Here is a 13,297-nt window from a genome sequence, read left to right on the forward strand (position 1 = left end):
TTTTATTTTCCTCATCTGTCAACTCTGATATTACCTATCTTAACGGTAGATGAAAAGGTAAAATTCATTACTGGATATGGAAGAAAGTAAAAATGATCTCATCATATTAAACATACACACACACACACACACACACACACACACTCAGCTCAAGGTAGACCTTCAGAATTTTTTTTGAAAAGACATATTTTGAAAATTTTGGAAAAAATGAGACTTTTTTTCATGGACAAAACAGGTTCATTTATTTTATCTAATTTTTTCTTCATGTTGACCCTACCCTTGGTATGTTTATAATCTAACTCTCACCCTAGAACCTTATTATTCATACAAATTTTTTTCACATTTTTTGTTCTTCAAGGACAGATGTCTCCATTTTAAACACATCACTGCCCCCTACACCAGCCATCCCCACTTCCCACCCTACCCCACTTTGGTTCTACCCCACTTTGGTTTTGTCAATGTGTCCTTTACACATATTCCTGAAAACCCTTCCCCCTTTTCCCCTATTATCCCCTCTCATCTGCCTTTTGGATGCTGTCCTCCTTGTAGAAGTGTCTGTTCAACTCCTTTGCCCATTTTTTTACTTTAATTGTTGTTCATGTACAGTTTTCTGTCTTTTACTCCCATCCCAGCCCACCCCGCAGTCCTCCCTCCCTCCCCCCCATGCCTAACCCCACTAGTTTTTGTCCATGTGTCCTTTATACTTGTTCCTGCAAACCCTTCCCCTTTTCCCCTGAAATTCCATCCCCTCTCCCTTCTGGTCACTGTTAGCCTGTTCTCTATTTCAGTGTCTTTGGTTATATTTTGTTTGTTTGTTTGTTTTGTTGTTTAGATGCCTGTTAAAGGTGAGATCATATGGTATTTGTCTTTCACTGTTTGGCTTATTTCACTTAGCATAATGCTTTCCAGTTCCATCCATGCTGTTGCAAAGGGTAGGGGATCGTTCTTTCTTTCTGCTGCATAGAATTCCATTGTGTAAATGTACCATAGCATAGTTTTTTTGATCCATTCATCTACTGATGGGCACCTAGGTTGCTTCCAGCACTTGGCTATTGTAAATTGTGCTGATATGAACATTGGGGTGCATAGGTTCTTTGGGATTGGTGTTTCAGTGTTGTTAGGATATAATCCTAGCAGTGGAATTAAGTGGGTTAAAAAGCAGATCCACTTTTAGTTTTCTGAGAAAATTCCATACTGTTTTCCATAGTGGTTGTACCAGTCTGCAATCCCACCAACAGTGCACTGGGGTTCCCTTTTCTCCACAACCTCTCCAACACTTGTTTGTTGCTTTGTTTATGATGGCCATTCTGACTGGTGTGAAGTGGTATCTCATTGTGGTTTTAATTTGCATCTCTCTGATAGCTAGCAATATTGAACATCTTTTCATGTGTCTCTGGATCCTCTGTATGTCCCCCTTGGAGAAGTGTCTGTTCAAGTCCTTTGCCATTTTTTAATTGGGTTGCTAGTCTTCTTAGAGTGGAGTCATGTAAGTTCTTTATATATTTTGGAGATTAAACATTTTTCTGAGGTGTCATCGGCAAATACATTTTCCCATATGGTTGGTTCTCTTTTTATGTTAATACTGTTTTCTTTAGCCATGCAGAAGCTTTTTATTTTGATGGGATCTGATTTGTTTATTCTTTCCTTTATGTTCCTTGCTCTAGGAGACATATCAGTAAAAATTTTGCTGCATGAAATAGCTGAGATTTTCCTGCCTATGTTCTACTCTAGGACTTCAATGGTGTCATGGCTTATATTTCAATCTTTAATCCACCTTGTATTTATTTTTCACTTTGTTGTAAGTTGGTGCTCAAGTTTCATTTATTGCATGTAGCTGTCCAGCTCTCCCAACACCATTTGTTGAAGATGCTATTTTTACTCCATTTTACGTTGCTGCCCCCACTGTCAAATATTAATTGACCACAGAGACTTGGGTTTATTTCTTGATGCTGACACTGGCTCGCAGTGTCTGAGTCACTATGGATGAATGAAACATTCACATGGACTACTGAGTCCAGTGGAGGAAAAGGGACAGCATGGTTTTTCTCTCAAGGGGAGCAAAAGCCTCAGCCTCCGCCATTACAGGCCTTTATTGGGTTTGTCTGCCCATTACAAGATGGTCCTCATTTACTATGCACAGATTTGCTTTAGGTGGTTACCTCTTACAGAAAACAGAGGAGCCAATGCTGCTAATCACATCACAAAAGAGGGATATTTGCAAATGAAAAGGCAAAAGTAGTTGGACTGGTTACACTCATCCTTGGAAGGTTTAGCATGAATTTTAGGAAGTTGTTCTGCAGTAAATGTCCTCAATTCAGGGTGAGGGAGTTTGAGCAAAAAGCAAAACTCATAGTGGCCTAGGTACATTGCAGGCCTGATTCCCCATGGGAGAACCTATCTGTGGGTGTGGGTCCTGTACATCTCCCAGTGGGAGCTGGGCCCACGCCACACAGGATGGTCTGCTATAATTTCTGGGCTCTCTGTTCTGTTCCACTGGTCCATGTACCTGTTTTTATGTCAGTACCAGGCTGTTTTGATTACAGTGGCCTTATAATACAGTTTGGTATCAGGTATTGTGATCTCTCCTACTTTGCTCTTCTTTCTCAAAATTGCAGCAACTATTGTGGGTCATTTATGGTTCCATATATATTTTTGAAGTGTTTGTTCTATGTCTGTGAAATATGCCATGGTTACTTTAATAGGTATTGCATTGAATCTATAAATTGCTTTGGGTAGTATGGACATTTTGATGATGTTAGTTCTTCCGATCCATTAACACGGTATATGTTTCCATTTGTGTCTTTCTCAATTTCTTTCTTCAGTGTTGTGTAGTTTTCTGAATACAGGCCTTTTACCTCCTTGGTTAGGTTTATTCCTAGATATTTTATTTTCCTTGTTGCTATATCAAATGGGATGTTTTTTTATCAATTTCTGCTTCTGCTATTTCATTGTTGGTTTACAAAAATGCCTTTATTTCTGGATATCAACTTTGTATCCCGCTGTTTTGCCAAATTCATTTATTAGGTCAAGCAGTTTTGGTGGAGTCTGTAGGAGTTTTTATGTACACTATTATGTCATCTGCAAACAATGACAGTTTTGTTTTCTCCTTTCTGATTCGAGTGCTGTTTATTTCCTTTTCTCGTCTGATCATTCTGGCTAAAACTTGCAATACTATATTGAATAGAAGTGGTGAAAGTGGACAATCTTGTCTTGTTCCTGATCTTAGTGGGAAAGTTTTTAGTTTTTGCCCATTGAGTATGATGTTGACTGTAGGTCTCTCATATATAGCCTTTATTATGTTGAGGAATGCTCCCTCTATTCCCATTTCGCTGAGTGTTTTTTATCATAAGTGGGTGCTGCACCTTATCAAATGCTTCTTCCACATCTATTGAGATGATCATGTGATTTTTGTCTTTGCTTTTGTCTATGTACTACATTTACTGATTTGCGAATATTGAACCATCTTTGCATCCCTGGGATGAATCTCACTTGGTCATGGTGTATGATCTTTTTAATGTATTGTTGGATACAGCTTGTCAATATTTTGTTAAGGATTTTAGCATCTATGTTCATCAGCGATATTGGCTTGAAGTTTTCTTTCTTGGTTGTGTCTTTATCTGGTTTTGGGATTAGGATGATGCTGGCTTCATAAAAAGAGTTTGGGAGTTTTCCATCATTTTGGATTTTTTGGAATAGTCTGTGAAGGATAGGGGTTAGCTCTTTCTTAAGTGTTTTGTAAAATTCTCCTAACCGGCCAGTCCAGGGCATTTGTGTGCCAGGAGGTTTTTTTATTACTGCATCAATTTTGTGTGCTGTTATTGGTCTGTTCAGGCTTTCTCCTTTTTCATTGAGTTTTGAAAGATTATATTTTTCTAGAAATTTTTTCATTTTCCCTAGGTTTTCAAATTACTTGGCATGTAGTTCTTTGTAGTTATTCCTTACAATCCTTTGTATTTCTGTGCTGTGCTTTCTCTTCTCTTTCATTTCTGATTGTGTTTATTTGGGTCCTGTCTCTTTTTTTCTTGGTGAGCCTACTTAAAGGCTTGTCAATTTTGTTTATCTTTTCAAAGAATGAGCTCCTGGATTTATTGATCCTTAGAACTTTTCCTATAGTCTCTACATCATTTAATTCTGCTCTGATCTTGGTTATTTCCTCCTTCTACTTGCTCTGGGCTGTCTTTGTTGTTGTTCCTGGAGTTCTTGTACGTGTAGGATTAGGCTGTTTATTTAAAATGTTTCTAGAAACATTTTAGAAACATCTAGAAAATGTTTTTTTAGGTAGGCCTGTATCACTATGAACTTCCCTTTCAGGACTGCCTTTGCTGTTTCCCATAAGTTTTGGACTGTTTTAAATTCATTTTCATTTGTTTCCAGGAACTTTTTGGTGTCTTTCTTCACCTATTCATTTTTTTAACTGTGTGCTATTCAATCTCCATGAGTTTGAGTGTTTTTGAGTTTTATTCCTTGAGGTTGGTTTCTAGTTTCAGTCCCTTGTGGTTGGAGAAAATGCTTGATATGGCTTCAATTTTATTGAATTTGTTGGGGCTTGTTTTGTGTCTGACTATGTGGCCTATCATTGAAAATGTTCTATGTGCATTTGAAAAGAATGTGTATTTTCTTTCTTTGAGATGAAAGGTTCTATATGTATATCAATGCTGTCCATTTGATCTAGAACATTGTTCAAGGCTGCAATATCCTTGTTGATATTTTGTTAGGAAGATCTGTCCATTTTTGAAGGTGGGGTCTTGAAATCCCCTGTTATAATTTTGTTACTGTCAATATCTTTCTTGAAGTCCTCCAAGATTTTTCTTACATATTGGGTGCTCCTATGTTGTGTGCATATATGTTTATAATCTCCTTGATGTACTCTTTCCTAGAGTATTTTGAAGTGTCCTTCTGGGTCTCCTTTTATGGTCCTTGTTTTGAAGTGTATTTTATCTGATATGACTATTGCTACCCCTGTTCATTTTTTTCCTGTGCAGTTGCTTGGAATATTTTTTCCAACCCCTCACTTTCACTCTGTTTAGATCTTTTGTTATGAGGTGGTTCTTGTAGGCAGCATATATGTGGTTCATGTTTTCTTACCGATTCAGCTACTCTATGTCTTTTAATGGAGCATTTAATACAGCATATAATGACAGGGTCAGTAAACTCTAAGTTAAGAACATCCTCTTAAAGCAAGTGGTGAAATGTAATATAACTTGGTGTAAACAAATACAGACATTGAGTTGGCTAATTTGCCCTGATGCCTTTCATTTGTTTACAAATCCCTTGGGGAGAACACAATTGTCCACGTGGGCCCTTTTAAAAAGCTAGCTCTAGCATTGCAGGAGAGAAAGCAGGCTATTGAAGACCTTGAGCAATGTTGGTTCCAGCTGGAGGACCTTGTTTAAAAGAAAATGCAAGTGTTAGTCACCAACTTGGAAGAGCTGAATGTGGTGTGCCCAGGTTTTGGGAGCTGATAGAGTGGGCAAAGTAGCAGCATCCCAACATTGCCAAGGCCCTCAAGCAGGGCTCACCACCCAATTTGGCTCCAAAACTTCTCATGGATCACCTCACCATCTGCAGTGAACTGAACACCAAACATTTACTCCTAAAGTCACTCAGAAAGGACACTGACAGAGTGATGACTGATCTCAGCCTAAATGAGCAGCAGGTAATCCAAAAAGACCTCTCCAATGCACAAAGGCATGTGAATTGTCTTAGGAACTTAATGGGCCAGAGATGAAAGTATTTAAACAAGATCTTGTCAGAGAAAACCCAGTTTTTCATGGCAGTATTCCAGGTGACTAGCCAAATTTAGCAGTGCTAGTGAAAGATATTGTTCTGTGAGCACATCTGACTGTTGTTGGAAGATATGAGCAAACAAGTTAAAACATGTGAGAGTGCTCAAGCCAGCCTCAGGACTTCCCAAAATGAAGTCACTGGCCTATGGGCCCAGGGTCATGGTATAATGAAAAGAGCCACTGAGCAGGAAATGGGCAAAGTGCTGGGTAAGCTTCAGGAATTGCAGAGCAGCTATGACACTGTTTTACAAATGTGCAGCCACAGGCCACAAGAACTACAGAAGTGTTTAATTTCTAAGACGCATTCTAAGGAAGATTTTGATAAAGCTTGTCACTGGCTAAAACAAGCAAATATTGTTACATTTCCTGAAATCAACCTAATGAATGAGAATACAGAGCTTCACAAACAACTGGCCAAATACCAGCTCAGTCTTGAGCCATCTCCAGAATATGAAAACCTGCTGCTTACATTACAGAGAACCAGGCAGGCCATGTTGCCCTCACTGAATGAAGTCAATCATTCTTACCTCAGTGAAAAGCTGAATGCTCTGCCCCTGCAATTTAATAGCATTACCACTTTGGCTAAAGACAAATTCTATGAGGTTCAAGAAGCAATTCTTGCTCAGAAAGAATATGCTTCCTTGATTGAATTGACCACCCAGTCTCTGAGTGAACTCAAAGACCGCTTCTTAAAGATGAACCAAGTACCCACTGACCTGGTCATTGAAGAAGCTGTGTGTCTTTGGAATGCATGCAGAACTCTTCTGAAAGAAGTGGCAGGCCTTGGGGGAGCAATGGATGGACTGACACAGAATAAAGTTTTCACAGCACAGGGCAGCCTTGGCAGCCAGACAGGATGCTGCAACTTGTCACCCCATACCACTAGCTGAAGCGACAAACAGATCAAAGCATTAGAAGACACCATCAGTGCTTATTAAGAACATAAGATGTGCCACAAGCTGCAGAAACAACCTGAGGTTGTGAAAGCAGAGCAGTCCAAAATGAACAAGGAGATGCTTCCAGCAGATGAGAAGCTCAAACTGTATCACTCACTGGTGGGAAGACTTCAGGACTCAGGAGTTCTGCTGAAACAAGTGGCCAGGTATCTTGATGATCTTGTTCCACACCTTGATCCCTCAGCTTACAAGAAATCCAAGATTCAGATCCAGTCTTGGCAAGAGAAGTTAAAACTGCTGACTTCGGCCATGGGCATGATGGTGACTCGAGACAACATTTTATAATATCAGGGCATGGAGTTATTTTTTGGAAGAAACAAACACAAAAAAGCACAAATTATAACTGATAAGTTCAAGTAAATTAAAAATAAAATTTTAGTATATCAAAATTCATCAGCAGAAAAGTTAAAAAACAACCCAGATAAATATTTGCATTGTATAAATTGACAAAGCTTTAGTACAATAAATTTGCAAGAAGTTCCTTCAAATCAAGAACAGAAAGAGAAACAACCCAGGAGGATATATGCAGAAGATATAAATAGGCAAGCCACAGAACGGGTGTTGGAATGGTCAATAAACATAATACAGGGGTGGGCAAAAGTAACTTTACAGTTGTTCATAGGGAAAAAGACATGCAGGTTATAATTATTACAACAGCTTTATTAACTCAAAAGAATGTCACAAGGCAATTGTAAACCCACCCCATACACCACCCCATACAAGCTGCTCAACTACCTCCCAGATATCAGGCAAATAAAATCCAGTTGGGGTTGCAATGTAGTCTATTTCTTACCCATCAGATAGGCAAAAATTTACTGTAATTGTAAGGCGAAAGAAACTCATGTTTCTGGTAGAGGTATAAATTTGTATACTACTCTCTAAGCAATTTTGTAATATTTAATAAAATTAAAATGCCCAACAATCTATAACATCATGATTCCATTCTTAGCTGAGATGTTACAAAGATGCATTATTGCAGCAGAAATGTTGCACAAAGATGATCATTGCAGTACTTTTTCCAAAAGTGAAAAATGGTAATGTCCAAAAGATCCATCAATAGGAAATGGATACATAAATTGTGCTCCTTTTAATATAATGGAATATTATACACTTATGAAAACATATAAACTAGAGCTCTAAGTATTAACATTGATTAATAGCAAAGGTTATGGTAGGCAAAATGGTAAGTTACAGAAATATGCAGTTTACTTAAACTGTTTAAATAAACCATTTAAAGTGTAAAAATATAAAACAGTACCATATTTTATTTGTTATTATATGCATTATCACTTAAAAATAAACAAATGCATGCATGGGGATGTTAAAAACCAAATTCAGGATATTGGTTCTCAGAAGGAAGGTAGAGAAATGAGATTGGGGAGTGTCACACAGGGCAGAGAGGTGAATAATTGCCTGTGTCGACTGCTAGAGAGTGACAGAGCCTGGATTCCACCTGAACATTCACTCAAGCATTCAGCCCCAACACCTGCAAATTTAAGCTCTGCATCTCTTTGCTTTGTGATGTGTCCAGAATTTAAACTATCATCTTCATAATAAAAAGAAGGGTTTCTTGAGGAGCTGTCACACTCAGTCCATTTATAATTATTTAATTGGAGGAAATTAATGGTTTTTGCCAAATAATTTTTTAATTTTGTGACTTTATTTTAAAATATTTATAACATTTCTAGCACAGCATATCAGTGCTAGCACATGGTGTACTTGTGTAACCACTAAATTTTAAAAACTTGTATTGATATATAACATTAATAAAACTACAGTTCCCTAGTATTGAAGGTCAAAGATTCACTACCATTAAGCTTTTTTAAAAAATTAAAAATAGCAATTTAGCCCTGGCTGGTGTGGCTCAGTGGATTGAGTGTTGGTTTGCTAACCAAAAGGTTGCCAGTTTGAGTCCCAGTCATGGCACATGCCTGGGTTGCATGCCAGATTCCCAGTTGGGGGCATGCAAGGGGCAGCTGATTGATGTTTCTCTCACACATTGCTGTTTCTCTCCCTCTCTTTCTCCCTCCCTTCCCCAATTTCTAAAAATAAATAAATAAAATCTTAAAATATAGCGATTTATTCCCTTCTTTAAAAAAGCCTGTTTCCTACTTACAATCTAGTCAAATGAGATTACATTTTGACAAGTGAGGTTGGGAAAAGCAGAAGTAACATTCCCTACCAAATACTCAGAGTTATTATAAAGGTATAACCACTTTAAAAGTGTAGAACTGATGAAAGAATACATAAATAAACTTGGAAAAGAATAGAGAGCCTAGAAACAGCACAGTATATACATTAGAATTCAGTATATGACAGAAGTTGTTTTGTGAACCAAATCAAAAGCTCTATTCAGTAAATAGTTCTGGGAATTTGCTTATCCAATTCATATTTCATCTTTTAATCAAGAAAAAAACTAGTATTTTCCTGCCTGTGTTCTCTTCTAGGACTTTAATGGTGTCACAACTTATATTAAAATATTTTATCCACCTTGAATTTATTTTTGTGTATAGTGTAAGTTGGTGCTCGAGTTTCATTTTTTTTGCATGTTGCTGTCTAGATCTCCCAACACCATTTGTTGAAGAGGCTATTTTTACTCCATTTTATGTTGCTGCCCCTTTTGTCAAATATTAATTGACCATAGAGACTTGCATTTATTTCTGGGCTCTCTATTCTGTTCTATTGGTCTATGTGCCTGTTTTTATGCCAGTATCAGGATGTTTTGATTACAGTGGCCTTGTAATACTTCACACCAGTCAGAATGGCCATCATAAACAAAGCAACAAACAAGTGTTGGAGAGGTTGTGGAGAAAAGGGAACCCTAATGCACTGTTGGTGGGATTGTAGACTAGTACAACCACTATGGAAAACAGTATGGAATTTTCTCAGAAAACTAAAAATGGATCTGCCTTTTGACCTAGCAATTCCACTGCTAGGATTATATCCTAGGAATCCTGAAACACCAATCCAGAAGAACCTATGCACCCCAATGTTCATATCAGCACAATTTACAATAGCCAAGTGCTGGAAGCAACCTAGGTGCCCATCAGTAGATGAATGGATCAAAAAAACTATGCTATGGTACATTTACACAATTCTATGCAGCAGAAAGAAAGAAGAATCCCCTACCCTTTGCAACAGCATGGATGGAACTGGAAAGCATTATGCTAAGTGAAATAAGCCAAACAGTGAAAGACAAATACCATATGATCTCACCTTTAACAGGAATCTAAACAACAAAACAAACAAACAAGCAAAATATAACCAAAGACACTGAAATAGAGAACAGGCTAACAGTGACCAGAAGGGAGAGGGGAGGGAATTTCAGGGGAAAAGGGGAAGGGTTTGCAGGAACAAGTATAAAGGACACATAGACAAAAACTAGGAGTGGGAGGAAATGAGAGGGAGGTGGGGAGGCCTGGGGGGTAGGCTGGGATGGGGGTAAAAGGCAGAAAACTGTACTTGAACGGCATTTAAAAACAAAAGAAAAAACCTAGTAGATTAAAGATCTAAATGAGAAAGACAAAACTATAAATCTTTTAGAAGATAGTATATGAGAATATTCCCCTGACATTAGAGTAGGGAACAGTGTTTAAAGCAAGATGAACCATAAAATGAAAGATTAGTAAACTTGACAAAGCTAAAATAAAATCTGTATGAGAAAAAAAGCAGTAAACTTTGTTAAAAGATAAATTATGAACTAGGAGAAAATATTGAAATTGTATACAATAGACAAAGAATTTAAGTCAATCCTATCATTTATAGATTCCATATTTGTGAATTCACCTAGTCACTAACATTTACTTGTTACCCCAGAATCAATACTTGCAGTGCTTTCCTAGTCATTCACAGCCATGCACAGAGAAATGAAAAATTTGAATCACACAAGCATGTTTCCAGTCAAGGTCCAACAGAGCTACATTTTGCTTTCTTGTTTTAGCTCTCATATTATAAACAAGTGCCTTTTTTGAGGGGTATTTAGTGCCACATTGTCCAAGTTTTGTGATTTTTATTGATTTCATTGCTTAAAATGGGGGCAAGTGCAGTGCTGAAATGAAGTCTAGTGTTCCTAAGTCCAGGAAGGCTGTGATATGTCTTATGAAGAAAATACATGTGGTAGAGGAGCTTCATTCCAACATGAGTTATAGTGTTGTGGGTTATGAGCTCAGTGTTAATGAATCAACAATATATATTAAATAAGATGTCTTTAAACAGAAACACACATAAAACAAGGTTATATATTGATCAGTTGATGAAAATGTAGTGATCAAAGGCTCACAGGAACTTAATTCTGATTTCCCTTATTCACAGTGACTTTATAGCATGCAACTACTGAGGATAATGAAAATCATCTATACTTTTATGTATCTATAAAAATCTACAAATCAAAAAGAGAAAAAAACAACCTAATAGAAAAATGGGGAAGTATACAAAGAGGTAAGACACAGAAGAAAGCTATTGGGCTAACAAATATGAAAAGATGCACAGCTTTCCAATTCATAGGGAAAAATACAAAATAAATCATAGAATGTTTTCAATAATTTAGCAAAATCACATTATTAATGTTGGCAAAGGTAGAGAAAATAGATCTCTCATACATGTATTGTTAAAATTGTAACTCTATTTGATTAACTTGAATAACAATGTGGCAATTGATTATGGTGGTAATGCACAACTCCTATGACCTGACAAATTCACTTCTACAAAAAGAAGTGTCTGAATGTACATCAATATGGTAATGAGTAAGAAAATTCTGTCATACATCAGTGAAAATCAATAGACTAGATGCACATATATCAACCTAAACAAATCTGAAAAACATTTTATAGACTGAAAACAACTTATAAAAGAAAATATATAACAACTATAAATTTTTAAATCACATATACATTATTGTTTATATATATACAAACCTATAAATGAATGATACAATGATATATATTACTTTGTAGAAGAAGAGAATAATATTTGGGATCGTCCATGATAATAAATAATATTAATGCTAAAAACTTTACCTATAGTATAAACATATTCACTTAATCTTCAAAATAGCCCTATGAAGTAGGTACCATTATTGTAAATTTTTAGATGAGAAATCTCTGAGACATAGTGGCTTAAAACTTAGTGGTAAAATAACAATTTAACATGATGCTCAAGCTTGGTGGGTTGACTGGACTCATTTGGGTGGCTTTCATGTGAGATGTCACACAAAACTATAGTTTCAGCTGCAGTCATCTGAAGGTTCCACAGGTTTACATGACCAAAATGACTGAAGCACCATGTTGGCAGTTAAGGCTGGCTATTGTCTAGAGGTTGAATTGGGGCTGTCCATCAGGGATCCTGCCTGTGGCCTCTTCATGTGACCTCACCTTCTCATAGAATGTCACAGGCTTTAATAGGGGCTTCTCAAGAGTAAGTATTCTAGGAAACCCAAGCTGAAGTTGCAAGGCCTCTTATAACCTGGTTTTAGAGGTCTCAATCTCATTTTCATGCATTCTGTTGTTAAGGTGAGTCAATAAGGCCAGTTATGATTCAAGTGGAGGGAAATTAAATTCCACCTATTGATATAAGGAGAAGTACGTATATATGGCATGGAAGAAATTGATGGGGGCCATCTTTTAAGCTACTTATATAATGGCTTGTTCACAATTCTTACTTGATTTCACATTAGCAAAGATGCATTAATGAGACCCTGTTTCTTTTTTTTTAAAGATTTTATTTATTTTTAAAAAGAAGGGAAAGGGAGGAGAAGGAGAGGGAGAGATACATCAATGTGTGGTTGCCTCTCACATGCCCCTTACTGGTGCCCTGACCTGCAACCCAGGTATGTGCCCTGACTGGAAATTGAACCTGTGACCCTTTGGTTCCCAGGCCTGTGCTCAATCCACTGAGCTACACCAGCCAGGGCAGGCCCCCTTCTTGAAACACTTTTTTATCTTTTGCATTTCTTTTTTTTAAATTTTACTGTTGTTCAGGTACAGTTGTCTACATTTTCCCCCCATCACTCCCCCCACCCTAGCCATCCCGACGTCCTCCCCTGATTCTACCCTCTCTGAGTTTTGTCCTTGTGTCTTTTATAGTTGTTCCTGAAAGTCCTCCTTGCCTTTCCCCTCATTATCCCCTCCCACCTCCCCTCTGGTTGCTGTCAGATTGTTCTTTATTTCAATGCCTCTGATTGTATTTTGCTTGCTTGTTTTTTTTTATTAGGTTCCACTTAAAGGTAAGATCATATGGCATTTGTCTTTCACCACCTGGTTTATTTCACTTAGCATAATGTTCTCTAGTTCCATCCATGCTGTCCCAAAGGGTAGGAGCTCCTTCTTTCTTTCTGCTGCATAGTATTCCATCATTTAAATGTATCATAGTTTTTTCATCCATTCATTTACTGATGGGCACCTAGGTTGCTTCTAACACTTGGCTATTGTAAATTGTGCTGCTATGAACATTAGAATGCATAGGTTCTTTTGAACTGGTGTTTCAGGATTCCTAGGGTATAATCCTAGCAGTGGAATTGCTGGGTCAAAAAGCAGTTCCATTTTTAATTTCTTGAGGAAA

The 13,297-nt window shown here is 37.3% G+C and overlaps 1 pseudogene; it reads left to right on the forward strand.

Moving 5' to 3' along the window:
- Nucleotides 1–7,027, forward strand: part of LOC123825777 — a 65,207-nt pseudogene extending 58,180 nt beyond the window's left edge.
- Nucleotides 7,028–13,297: the final 6,270 nt, after the last annotated feature.

The sequence above is a fragment of the Phyllostomus hastatus genome, unplaced genomic scaffold, assembly GCF_019186645.2.
Source record: "Phyllostomus hastatus isolate PE091 unplaced genomic scaffold, TTU_PhHast_1.1 phas_contig_65, whole genome shotgun sequence".
NCBI classification, from domain to species: Eukaryota; Metazoa; Chordata; class Mammalia; order Chiroptera; family Phyllostomidae; genus Phyllostomus; species Phyllostomus hastatus.